Source organism: Balearica regulorum, chromosome Z, assembly GCF_011004875.1.
Source record: "Balearica regulorum gibbericeps isolate bBalReg1 chromosome Z, bBalReg1.pri, whole genome shotgun sequence".
Lineage (NCBI taxonomy): Eukaryota > Metazoa > Chordata > Aves > Gruiformes > Gruidae > Balearica > Balearica regulorum.
In genome coordinates this window covers 48,660,712-48,673,930 of record NC_046220.1, presented here as the reverse complement: position 1 = coordinate 48,673,930, position 13,219 = coordinate 48,660,712, and the positions used below count along the sequence as shown (strand labels likewise).

The 13,219-nt window shown below is 41.9% G+C and overlaps 1 protein-coding gene across 3 annotated transcripts in view; it reads right to left on the bottom strand.

Moving 5' to 3' along the window:
- Positions 1-12,541, bottom strand: part of PIP5K1B (phosphatidylinositol-4-phosphate 5-kinase type 1 beta) — a 117,069-nt gene extending 104,528 nt beyond the window's left edge. For 2 of the 3 annotated variants that reach the window (XM_075739246.1, XM_075739249.1), the window contains exons 1-2: positions 12,407-12,498; positions 9,043-9,261 (exon numbers count right to left, since the gene is read on the bottom strand). The gene's annotated coding sequence lies outside the window, so the exon portion shown is untranslated. The other variant, XM_075739247.1, reaches the window with a different exon arrangement.
- Positions 12,542-13,219: the final 678 nt, after the last annotated feature.

The window sequence follows — 13,219 nt, the reverse complement described above, 5'->3', positions numbered from 1 at the left end:
AAACTTATTTAGCCTCAGCCTTATATACTGAACTTCATGAAATGTTTTTTACTTCAGTGCCCTATATAACAAGCCTACTCAACCAGAACTGAGGTTACAAGAGCCAGCTGCAGCTTGCCAAACTACTCATTTCCACATACCAGCTAGCTTTAATTCTTCAATAAAATGCAAAGTTGCATCAGGTGTGCTCTATGAAATTTGTGTTTGTAACTTTACATTTTAGTTTAATGGCAAAGACACAGTATCCAGCAAGACTCACATAAGTTAAGAAAACTGAAGAATTTTATCTCTCCCCCTTCCAAGTTTGGGGGTGCTCCAGTATATTACTGCCATACTACCATTCTTGCTTTAGAGACACACACTATATAGTATTTTTCAGAGTTTGCAAAGCACTTTTTAAGTACCATTTACAGTTGATAGGTGGAAGCAACAAATTCACAGAATTTATGTTTATACTGAATACTTCTGAGGTCACACAGAAAAACACTGACCCTCCACCTCCCTGTGTCAACAGCTGCATCTGATTTCAATGAGCAGAAGTACTACCAAAACATCCAAATCAAAAATTGTTTGCTCCCAACCTTTTCAGCCTCAGCTTTGCTGCCTCTAAATGCAACAGTCCCTACTGTTTCAAATGTATTCTGCTTAAAAACATAAGATAAACAATACTAGATGAGCACTGCAAGCAAAATCAAAGTATTTAATGCGGTTGCTCCTGCAACAAAGTTTTAACCCAAGCAGTTACTACATTCCAGTCAGAGGTTCATCACTAATATTCCTAGAGATTATTGCAAAAGGGAAAAAAATCTCATTTTTCACTATGCCTATCTACTTACCCCCTCAAACTACTTCATAAACTCATATATATTTCTAGCAGTTTTCATATAATTTGTGATGCTTTAGCACACTATTACAGTGTTGCAAAAGCTGAGTAAAATATTTACATTTCAACAAACAAGTTAAAATCCTGAAAGAAATTTACCATCCCTGTAATTAGACCTGAAGTTTCAAGTTAAATTCTTTCTGCTTTGAAGGTCTATGTAAAAATCCAGACACTGCTCAATAGCAGCCAACAAAAATATCCTAAGGCATCTTTTGCTTTTCACTCAACTTTTGTGACCCACACTTCTCATCATGCACTATATCATCATTTGCAGGTATAGCAAAGCAAAACTAAATTCTTCTACTAATGTCATGTTGTGCCCCAAAAAAACCCCAAAACCAAGCAAACAACTTATAAATTACTTCCTACCCCAGTCTGTTATTACACATCTAGCTTCATCTGAAGGCAGCTGAAAGTGCCACTGGCATTTTAAACTCCAGTTTAACCATTCCAAACAGGCTATGTACTCATATGCTTTTACATTCGCTATACCTAATGATGCTATCCTGATATTGCACATTAAGAATATAGATAAGGCTTGCATGGGCAAATAAATTAGAAGATGGAGGGATTTTTATTAGCTGCATAAATTCTATGTAAGATTCAGCTGAAATAAAAACAGTGATAATGCCATACATGGAAAAAGTTTTAAAGAGATTTTATCATAACTACTGTGGTGTGTGTGTATTTCCGAAATAAACTACTCCAGTGTCTTGGTAGGCTGCCTCAGGGCAAGGGAAAAAAAAAGTCAGTCCACAGTATCTCTCTTTTGAAAGGCAAATGTACAATCAAAGTTAGATTATGACCTGGCAATATATGTTATTCTTTAAAATAATGAAGTTAAGCACTTATCACTAAATGCCTTCATTTAATAAAAAGATGTTTGTTCATTAGCCTTTTTTTTTTCCCCTCAGACAGAACTTTTAATTACTAAAACACAATCTGACATAAGAAGAATGAAACATGCAAAGCTACCCTTCATTGTATAATACCACTTCGTGGCGAAAGAGATCAGGCAGTCCTTCAAACACAGGTGACTTTCACAATTCATTTATGAGTTAAACATAGAGCCAAACCAGCCAGAGATTATGTAGGTGCATCAGTTCTTTATCATAATGTTACATGTACCCCAGATGCACATCTTGCTATCATAGACATGCATCAACACTGCATTGTCTCCCTCTGCCAGCTGTGAACCGGGGCACATCTGCCCAGACCACCGTGCCACACAGCTGATTTAGGGCACCAGCAAGGCTGACATTGGGAAGACTGCTAATAAGGGCCAGAGGGGTTTTTGCCCACATGAAAGAAGTGTGGGCAAGTATGGAAGAGCTGTGGAACAAGGCTTCTACCCGGCCAATCTTTGCATCAGGGCACACACTTAATCCTAGCAGGGGCTTCTCTTGCTTGCCCAAAGAACACCCAAACTCAGATCTCACCACTTCAGCTCCTACATACGTCAGACGGAGAAGCTGTGGATGAGAAGCCTGTGCAGTAAATTAACAAAGGGAAAATGAACAATGTGACTGCATGAAAGGGTCTTGATTAGGTTTCAACATTTTGCAGTCGCAGATCATCACTTCATACCAAACTTGAAACCATGATTTAAGTGGTGAGATGCAAAGGGCAATTCTGAATGACAGGTACTCTCTGCAATGTGTATGCACAAACTGGGAGGAGTCAAGGCAAGTGCTAAAGGTAACTGCACTTAGTAATTGTGCAGATGTTCATGGCTGCTTACTAGTTAATGATTGACCTCCACAAGGTCAAACAGCTGTTAAAAAATTATCATTCTTACATCACAGGTAAACAAATTCAAGCACCAAAATATGAGGTAGGATACTCCTATGATGCACAAATGCTTTGGGGCTGCAAAGTCACAAGTCTGACCACAATGTTCTTAAATTACAGTGATCTTTCTCAAGCAGGTTCAAAGACGAGTTCTGCAGTATACAACTACTGTAGGGATCCTTTACACAACTTTGCCTCTGGAGAAACTAAGGTAAAGAGAGTACTGCTCTCTGACAGTCAGCTTGACATGTCAATCTTCAGATGCATTTTCTGCCCTGCAGAGTTCCTGCCACCTCTGTGACATAAAGCATATGAAGCACAAAGAAGCTTTTCAAACATTGAAAAGACTTGTCAGAATAAACTCAGAGGTCTGTAACACGCAAGACATGCTCTGTTTGGGCTTTAGTACAATGGAGTTCAGATCCCAAAGAAATCCAGCTAAATCTAGAAACTGGAGCCCCCAGAGACAGAGCAGACTATGGCTCTTTTTTCCTTTCTAAACAACATTTTTAACTATTCATATAGTAAAAAAATACTGTTAATGTACATTGCTGAAACAGAGATAAATTCCTTTGTGTTGCAAGGTACATTTATCTTACAACATAATCAGCCTTCCCACAGCAAGCATAGTATCTTTTAAAACTAAGAGTGAGACAAGTGCATGTTACAGACAACCCTTTACAACTAAGCCTATATAGAAAAGGAAAAAAGTGAGAGTACAAATTAGCAGTGGAATAATTAGTTTAATGACTTACTGGATTGCTGGTGGAAAGAAATTAACTGATCAGTTCAGCTGCTCACAGAAGGCAATAATCTCAATTTGAGAACCAGTAACTCTGAAGAGCTCTTCCAAATGTATTTCTTCTTTTATCCTGAAGCTTTGTATGCTCACTCTTGGCTAATTAAAGCACAAGAGGAAGACCTGTGTTCACATAACAATAACAACCAGTCTGCTGAGGTAAGGAGACATAAATGAGGGAAACACTGCCTTCACTGCAGTCTGTATAGGCTGTAAATGACTCAAAGTATTCATTCGCTGCTCAACACCTCTGGTTTTGCTACTCTGCTACAAAAAGGTAGTCAAATAACAAAGACAGTCCTAGGTGGGGTTTGTCTGCATTAACACTTCAGACTCCAATGTAAGTGTATGCAAAGCATATGACAAAAGTCACACCTAGGTATATAACACACAACAAAACCTGCTATGTTTTCTAGCACAACAGTAACCTTAAGCGAAGCAACCCTGTAGACCCTAAACAAAGGCATGGGATAGCCTTACAAAACATCCAGTCTAGCTAGGCACTGGTACGTTTCTTGCTATTTTGCATCAGAACAGCGCAGTACACTGAATATGCAGACAATTAAAATATTTCTCTACAGATAGGTCAAAATTAGTTGCCTGTGTTCTACATAACTCCAGAGAGCTTGTGATGGAGCAAAGATGACAGTTTACAATACTCCAAGACTTAAAGTTTTGAGGCCTAACAAGTAGGACACTCCTACTGTTGGCATTTCTTTTTTCAAACACTGAAGCACAAGACTTTGAATAAGACATCCTTAAGAACACATTTCAGATAGGAAGCAGCATGTGAACCATCTTAACCTAAGTATTTATGGTTATAAGCTACTCATTCTCTAGTCCTGGTTCCGAAAAACTGTATTTAAAAACAAATAAATGAAATGTTAGTTAAACAGTGAACATTTTAGCAAGTATTCCTACATAAATGAAACAAAAGCAACTTGCCATTCACATTGCCATTTAAAAGGTCCTTCTGAATTACTATAGATTATTGAAGAGGTCTGAAACTCTTCCTTCTCAGAATCAGTATCACCAAAACTTCTTTCTAAATTCATTGTTTCATCTAGTTACAATAGAATTTTAAAAGGTATCTTAAAATTACACAGGTATTTGTGTTTTAATTTTAGGTACTTTTAATATCTCATACTTGAGTTCCATTATTTGCACATCAAGTAATAAATATTCTACATGTGTTCTTCTGCGTAGAAATGAGATGTCAAACTGCCTCTTTGACAATGTCATGCCTGCTTTCTGCATATGCTAAGAATCATATTGACATGACTGAAGATTAAAGTAGTCCCAGCAACACCACGCCTCCGTACAGGATCACCACCACACATTTCAGTAGAAGTCTAACAGCCAGAGGAAAAAGGTGATGATCCTTACTCATCCACATTCCTAGTAGTTTCAAGCTATTCCTAGTGTAAAGACTGGCAAAGCCTTGAAGCAAAGTAAGGTTCCAATTTAGATTTCTGTTGCCACTCAGAAATACATAAGAATGTTCTTTCCATTTGCAATGCTTTAGTGTCCTCCTATAGTGATGTGTGAATAGCTGGCAAAATGTTTATATTGTAAACAAAACCTGATAACACGAAATGTACAAGTATCATTATTTAATGAGATGACTCGTTACATCATCATGTTTGTATTAGAAACAAAACCAGAAGCTGTGGACTCCCATGAAAACATTTTCTGTTTCCTAGCCAAAAACCTCTTCATAATATTTCCTTTGTTTCTGCGTTGAACAACATGACTGAATTTGGTGGGACATCTCTTCTCTCCCAGGACCTTCTGCTACCACTCTGAATGTGAAAGTTTCTTTTCCTCAAAGTGTGTGCAAGGTTGAGTGGGGAAATAAGGGACTACAGTACCAATCCCTCAAAGGCTTGTGTGTGCCTGCCTTCATGCACTGCACCACACTTTATACCATTATCCATACTGACTTCTGTATCACTCAAATTCAAGCAAAGACACCAGTTTTGGCAGAACCTGTTTGACCTTAAGTTTGACTTAAGGGTGTGCTTCTCCATGCAAGGTAAGCCACACATGCCTTTTTCTTTCCAGACTACTTATCCAGAGCTCTCTGAGGGATTTTATATAAGACCACTCAGAGCCACAGAAATATCACTTTATCTCTCTGCAGCCTGGTGACCAGGAGCCGGGTAAGAGGCAATCTCCACACCACACAAATCAGGACCACCCCTTCTGCTCTCTGAAGAGACTCACATAAAATATATCACAAAGAAAAACAGAGGAGATCCTAGTCAGCACCTGCAGGTGTGGATCTGCTGATTATGCTTTGCAGTATGAAGAAGGTAAGGTACAGTAATCTTTACCTTGACTCATAAGCCAGAAGACTACACTGTATAGCAACCTCTCCATCAGCCAAGAAGGTAAATTCTCACCCCTCCATCCTCAGATAAACTTTTCCTAATATGGTCAGCAGACGCATTAGAGAGAAAAGGCCGAACAGCTATTGCCTTAGCAATATTTTTTTAGAATTATGCATACAAAAATATTTGTGTATTCAGACAAATCAGTACACAAGCCCTTTCAAATCTGTAAGGCATTAGAACAAGAGAAGCACACACTAAAGACAAAGGTCCATGACACATCCCTTACTAGAGCTCTGAATGTCAAACTTGACCCTGAAGTAACTTTAAATAAAGTGATCCAAAAAACTTGGATAGCGCTACTGAAAAATATAGTTCAGTGCTCTTATCTGAGATTGTTTTAGTTCTTTTCTGAGGTTAAAAAAAGTTACGGTCATCAGTGATTAGCAGACAAGCCAAACACATAGCACTGCATAGGCACATCTGTCATGCAGCAGTGCTAACTGCCACACTGTAAACCTAGGCATGGTCTCATAAAAACACTGCGTTAGTCTCAGGCAAAAAGCCTTGACACAATAAAACTGAGAGTCTAATTAGGTACAAAAGGAAAGAACATCTGCAGAACCTTTCAAGGCAGAAAGTTCTTAGGAGTATCCAGGGAATCCCAGAATCTTTCCATTTAGTTCAATCATCCTCTGAAGATTTTCATTCATGGCCTTCCTGTAACAGTTATGTATTTCTGAACTCCTTTCTAATAATCCTAGAACTTCACAGCTTGGGTTAGGGAAGGTACATAACCATGAAGACTGCTATCTTGACCCACAAGAAGTATTTTCATTAATCTTCTAATTTGAGGTAGGCAACAGGGGCGACTGCAATGGATTTTACATTACCCAAATAAAAACTTGGCTGCTCCCCATTTCTCTGGGTCTTGACTCCTTAGGATGGTGTACCAACAACTGAGTTTGCTGGGGGGAAAAAAAGCAAACAAAGAATACACATTTCCCAAATTTTGTAAAGCAACAGATTACAGATTACTCAGAGACCAGCAGATACCTTTAGTAAGCTACTCTCCACCCCCCCCCCCCAAAAAAAACACCAAACATCCAACATTTGACACACAGCCTGTGACCCTACTATTGCCTCAAAAATCATAAGTAATCAGCATGTCTCAAACTGGTTTGCTATCTCATGCAGTTAATCCTCTTCATGAACTGAAAAAAAAATTAACCTTAGATTTGGGGAAGAAACAACAGTTTGTAATGAATCCAAAAGGAAACGCTCATTGGCTATCACGGTCTTGTGGCTAATGGCAGGACACTTTCCAAGAGTTTATATAACTAAATGGGAATGCCATTCCAGCACAGGGAAACCTTTCTACACACACCAGTCAGCAAGAGCAGCAAACTAACACAGGACAGGCGCCAGCACAGGCTACCAGCCCCAGTACAGACCTGCAGCTCCCATCAGCTTGCCACCCTTGGTACCTCCTTGTTCCTCCAGCTGCTCCTGGGACCTGGAGAGTGACAGACAAACCCCTGCTACAATCAAGCCATCATTTAGCTGCATGGATGTATCCTCTGGCATTTAGCTGACTCACACTGGTACCCAGGCCAAGAACTTCTCATGAAAACAAACTCAGCAGGAGAAAAAAGCAAATTACTTTCCCAGATAGAGAAGGACGGGAAGTTCTGGGTACAGAACAACCCAAAGAGAATTCAGCTTGTTCACTCCCTGTGCAGACACAGGACTGCCCACAGGCTTTGCTATAGCTCACGGCAACAAGAGGAAAAAAAAACCCTGACGGGCACAGAAAGTAAGATTTGGACTACAATGAAGACTGAGGACAGGGTGGGGGGAAACAGCTGTTGCAAACAAGCAACAAGTTTCCCCCTCTTGACTAGATTACAGGAAAGCAAACAGCAACTGCACATACTATTTTCTTCAGAGCAAAAGCTGCTAACAGGCCTCCACTCTACTAATTCCACTTCTCTTTCTGCTTCTCCACTGCCATTTACACACCCCCACAGCACAAACCCACAAATGGCCATACCAGCAAACTGCACTAGTTAAAACGTCAGTTGAAAAATAGCTGCCCTACAGACAATTTTTGATCTTGCAAAGTTATTTTTAACCTGGACCAGTTCAGTGATCCAATATTTAATTAAAGTCTTGCCAACAACTGTGCAACTACAGTCAAAAAAGCGGCAAACAGCCATAACAGTTGTAGTATTTTTAAGTCAACTTTGGTGATGAAGGCAACATCCCATTAAACAGCACACTGCTCATCAAGCTATAAACTTAAATGCTAGCAGCTTCCTCCAGTTCAAATGGCACAGCTGTGTTTCTGAAGTTGTGAACAAGATTTAACAACTGCATTTGTAAATTACAGCACTATTTCTAGTACTGTATGATATTCAATTTTTTAAGACACCAAGCTAGGCTTTCCAATTTATATCTTCATGTGCCAGAAAACTGCCAACTCACTAAGTTTGTTGAGACAAAGTGAGCCACACAGAACCTGATTCCAGATCCCCGGTACTTTTTTCATGGTATGAGTTTTGATTCACAGTGAATTGGTCTCCACTAAGAGGATAAAAATCATCTTACTAACACTGGGCCGTGACCTGCAGACACACGCTTCACACACAGCATTGGATGCATCTTTCAGCCTCTATGTCTCAGTTCCAGGGTGTGTAATACGGGTGTTCCCTGGCCTCAAAGAGATATTTTACTAAGTATATCACGATCTGTAGAATTTGAAATACCGCAGTAACATGGGTCACATAAAAAGCAATAGATACCAAACACAGGGGCTGGCCAGGTAGCATGCAGTCATACAAGACAGGAGTCTCAAGCTAAAAGAGCTAGCAATAAAAATAAGCACAATTAAAAATAATACAATGGCCATCATCCAGCACCTGTATTACTAGACAGAAGCATCTTATGACTATGCACACACACAGCACCACACAAAATTTTACAATTAACTTCTTGACTATGATGCAGATCATAGCTGTGACATACTGAAGAAACCAATGTTAGCTTACTCTTACTTTTAGTTTTTAGAAAATCTCGTATTTCAAACTCCAAAACACAAGCACACTGGGACAATGGTGAAAATATACAAGGCACTTGCAACACCTACAACTTCCCTACAACTACTTTGCTGACCACAAATAAAACAGCTAGATTTACAGCAAGGAGGAAATAACAGTAAAACGGTAGATATGTACCTCGCAGCAGGCTGATACGGTTTTCTAGTTCACAACTGGAGAATGAAGAGGGAAGGTGAAAGATGGGATTTCCAGCTCACTGAGGGAGGACTTGGAAGTTTCTTCCTCACATATAAGAAGAAAAAGCTCTTTCTGGACTGTACAAACTTGAAGAATAAGACAAGATGCATGACCTCATAACCACAGCAGGAATGTGCGATGACAAATCAGACACTTGATCTATTTAGGGAAAATAAAATTCAGAGTATCAGTGGTGTAAGCCCACAACAAGCAGGTACAGTATAAAATGGAAACAAACACAAACCTAAAAGAATGAAAAATGGTCTAAGCTATATCTAACACTGGATGGCAGAGAAGGCATGAGGACCCTCTTCCCAATCCCCACCTAGCACTGTCAGTTAGACTTCATTTAGAAAAGCATTTAATTGCATTTAACTTGTGCAGAGTTTGCTATTCAGTTCTGAACAACGCAGTTTTGAACATTACAGCATATACCAAATTGCTCACCTATAGGCTTCTAAGTGCACATTTTATTTCACCCAATTACTGAAGTTTGCTTTTTAGCTTCCATACTGTATGAATTTCAACTATTGCACCATATAATTACCAGCAGTAACCAAAGTAACCACACTGCAACACCAACAAGTATACATTCTGCAATCATTGTAGAAGACAAACACTTAGGTAGGCTCTCAGCAATTGTTAGCACAGCACTATATCCTGCAGGGTGCAGAGAACTGCGTAGAAGTGTGCCAACTCTTAGCCTCCCTTAAAAACAAGTGGGAGCTGGTAGGGGGGAAGGGAGGAGAAGGGGAAGCAGCGCCTTATGAACAGCTGCCCAGGTCTTAAGGAAAGGCTGTTGCCAGCTTCTATCCTAAAGTAGCTGATAATGCCAACACTGAATAGCAGGGGTCAGAAGGGACTTCTGGAGATCATCTAGTCCAACCCTCCTGCTAGAGCAGGATCACCTAGAGCAGGCTGCACAGGATCACCTCCAGGTGGGTTTTGAATATCTCCAGAGAAGAAGACTCCACAACCTCTCTGGGCAGCCTGTTCCACTGTTCTGCCACCCTCACAGTGAAGAAGTTTTTCCCTCACGTTCAGACAGAACATCCTGTGTTCCAGTTCGTGTCTGTTGCCCCTTGTCCTGTCGCCGGGCACCACTGAAAAGAGTGTAGCCCCATCCTTAACATACCTTGGTTACACAGACCATAAACACAGAGTAGACACTGTACACATGGAGCTGCAAGAATCAGTAAGCGCATTTTCAACACTATATGGACTACATTATGCGAGCAACAGAGAATGCATTTTTTTTTAACAGTTTCTAGCCCATTCTGCTGATGTCAAAAGTAAAAAAAGAAACCCCTTAGCTACCCACAGGCTAAAGAAGAAGCAAAACTGGAAAAAGTCAACACCATTCCACAAACACACACTGTAACAGCAAACCATGTAAGCACATGCTTATTTTTAGGCATGTGTTTCAATTCTCCTGATATCAAGAAGACCTAAATACATAACTAAAGATTATAAACAGCCCTAAACTAGCACTAACTGAACTCAGTTAAAGAAACCTCCTCCTGTTTTTAATGGCTTAAGAATAAATTCCTAAACTTAGAACATTATTTTCTACTCCCTGTTTTATCTAATTAGGGGAAGGGAAGAATCCAGGAAAGATATGAAATGCAGTAACAAAAAGAGTTAAAAGGATCATTTTTACAATCATGTTTTATTTTTTCCCCTCAATATATTAATTAGCAGAAACTGACCTTTAAAAGCAAAACAGATTTAAATATTTGTATTCAATTTTGGTTGTCATGAATCAATTTTGAGATGGCTACAAGGCAAAACATACATTAAGGATGGGAGAAAGTATCTGGGTGGAAGAAGAGATGTGACAAATTAAAAATTATTTATGTTTTTTTACGTTCTCAAAGAGTCAGAGTAACAACTACATTAGGCATTCATCAGACTGCATATTCTCTGCTTTGAAGATCAAATAATTTTGAGAGACTATTTAATGGACTTTAATAAAAAGCACCTGTACCATGATAAACTTCCTATAAATTTACATTGAGACATAAAAGACCCTGTGGGTACTGCAATATGCATTCACTAATTCCCAAACTGCCAATGCTCCTTATGTTAGGCTCATTTTAAGATGAGTTTCTGTGGTTTTAATTTTGATCTGAGCCCTCCTCCACCTTACGTTATCCAAATGTTAGCTCAAAACATTTACATAAACACATAACTCTCTAACAAAATAGAAGGAACAAGACCACTGTTTCTTCACCTTAAGCAATATCCTTTTAGAAGCAACATGAAACACGCATATTTACATTTCCTTTGGGAGAGCTAACATAACATCCGCACAAAGTTTTCCTAAAGCAACAGCACGCACCAGAGCTCTGTTTTAAAGAAGCAGCATTGAAAAGAAAAGGAGGGGCAAAAAACCCCACCCACAACAGAAAAAAACAACCAAAAAACCCCAACCACAACCTCTGATCACTTAAGCAGTATATTGGAAATACTGCTACTTTAGGAAAGCCAATTTATGGTACTAAAAGGTAAGTTTACTATTTAAAGAGTTTCCTGCTGTCGGACGCTATTCAGCAAAACCACCACCTCGGACAGAAAGGTGTCAGTGCACCCCGGCTCTGCAGAGGCTCCCCGGCAGCAGCGAGGAGTCGCCCTGTGGCGCCCAGTCGGACCTCCACGGGGATGGGCTGCGAGCACCTGAATAAGCTCCTTCAGCCACAGCTGAATTTAATCCTGGAACAGCCAAAGCCTAAGGCATACAGGAACCTACCCCTCACAGTTCCCTCACACGCTGTTGGTTTTGTTTTTCCTTAAAAAACTACAATCCCACAATTAAGAGACTTGAAAGTCCGTGGAAGTTCACAGAAAAATTCCCCAAAACAAACACACACGAAAACCCCAGAAATGAGACGCGTTTTCTGCCAGTCCTTCAGGCTGCAACCGTCACGGTCTCGGGTGGAAGCGGGGCTCCCCCGGCCGGACAGGGACCAACCGCGCCAGGCTCAGCACCTGCCCGAGCCTAGCTCGGGGAGCCCACCGCCCCCAGCTAAGCCCGCAGCCCCGCGCCGCCCGGCTTCCCCCACAGACCTCCTCCATGGCGTGGAACTAAACAGCGCTAAAAATAAAATCAGAAAAAAATCCCCACCAAACCGGACAGCACGCGCCGAAGCTCCCCACGCATCGCGGCGAGACACCCCCCCCCCCAAGCCCACAGGGAGGGAAGAAGGCGGCAAGAAAACACAGAGGCACTGCACATACGTATGTGCCCACGGCTAGACCGTGAGGGCCTCTAGTGAGGCGCCCCCGGTCCCTCAGAAGGCCTCACCTTCGGCGCCCGGCAAAGCCCCCCGAAGTCGCAGCGGGTAACCGAGCTGCTGCCCCAGCCACCCCCGGCCCGCGCTCACGGCCGCGCCGCGGTTCCCTCACCTCTTGTGCCGGTGTGTGGCGTCGTGAGGCGGGGCGGCGCGACGCGACGCGGCCCAGGCCCCGCCCGCGGGCCGGCTCCTCCCGCCCGCCCCAGGGGGCCGAGGCAGTTGGGGCTGCCCGGTGTGCGCCCAGTGTGTCGTTCCCACGGCACTCGCGGGCCGGCGTCCCCGTGGCCCTGGCTGCCCCCCCTCGTCACTTTCCACTTCTTGTCCTGTGTTTGTGGGCACTGTCGGCGCAGGAAGTTTTTTGGGGTACCATGGGGGCCCAAGGCAGGTGGATGGCAGGTGGTTGGGGGTCCTGGCTCCCCAGGGGACACGGCTGCCAGGGGTCATGAAAGGCCATGCGCTGCTTTGGTGTGCAAGGCTATGGTGGCGCACTGAAGTGTGACAGAACATGTTGGCCTGTTTTTGGCAGTAGGGACTCTGCCAGTTGTGCAGGGCCAAGCCTGTCAGCCTGGACCCAAGGATCTGGCATGTACTCGGTTCCTTGCCGCTCACTTTGCTTCTCAAGGATTGCACTCATTCATTGCATGTGAACTCTGGGTACTGCTTCTCACATAAAACTACTTTTGAGATGGCCACCAGGAGACGCGTATGACCATATAAGAATTGTTACTGCAGCATCCGCCTGCGCACCTCTAAGCTGAGAAACCTAAAAATCCAAGTTGTTAATTCCCCCAACATCAGGTACTTCCTCGGAGGTATTGAGGAGG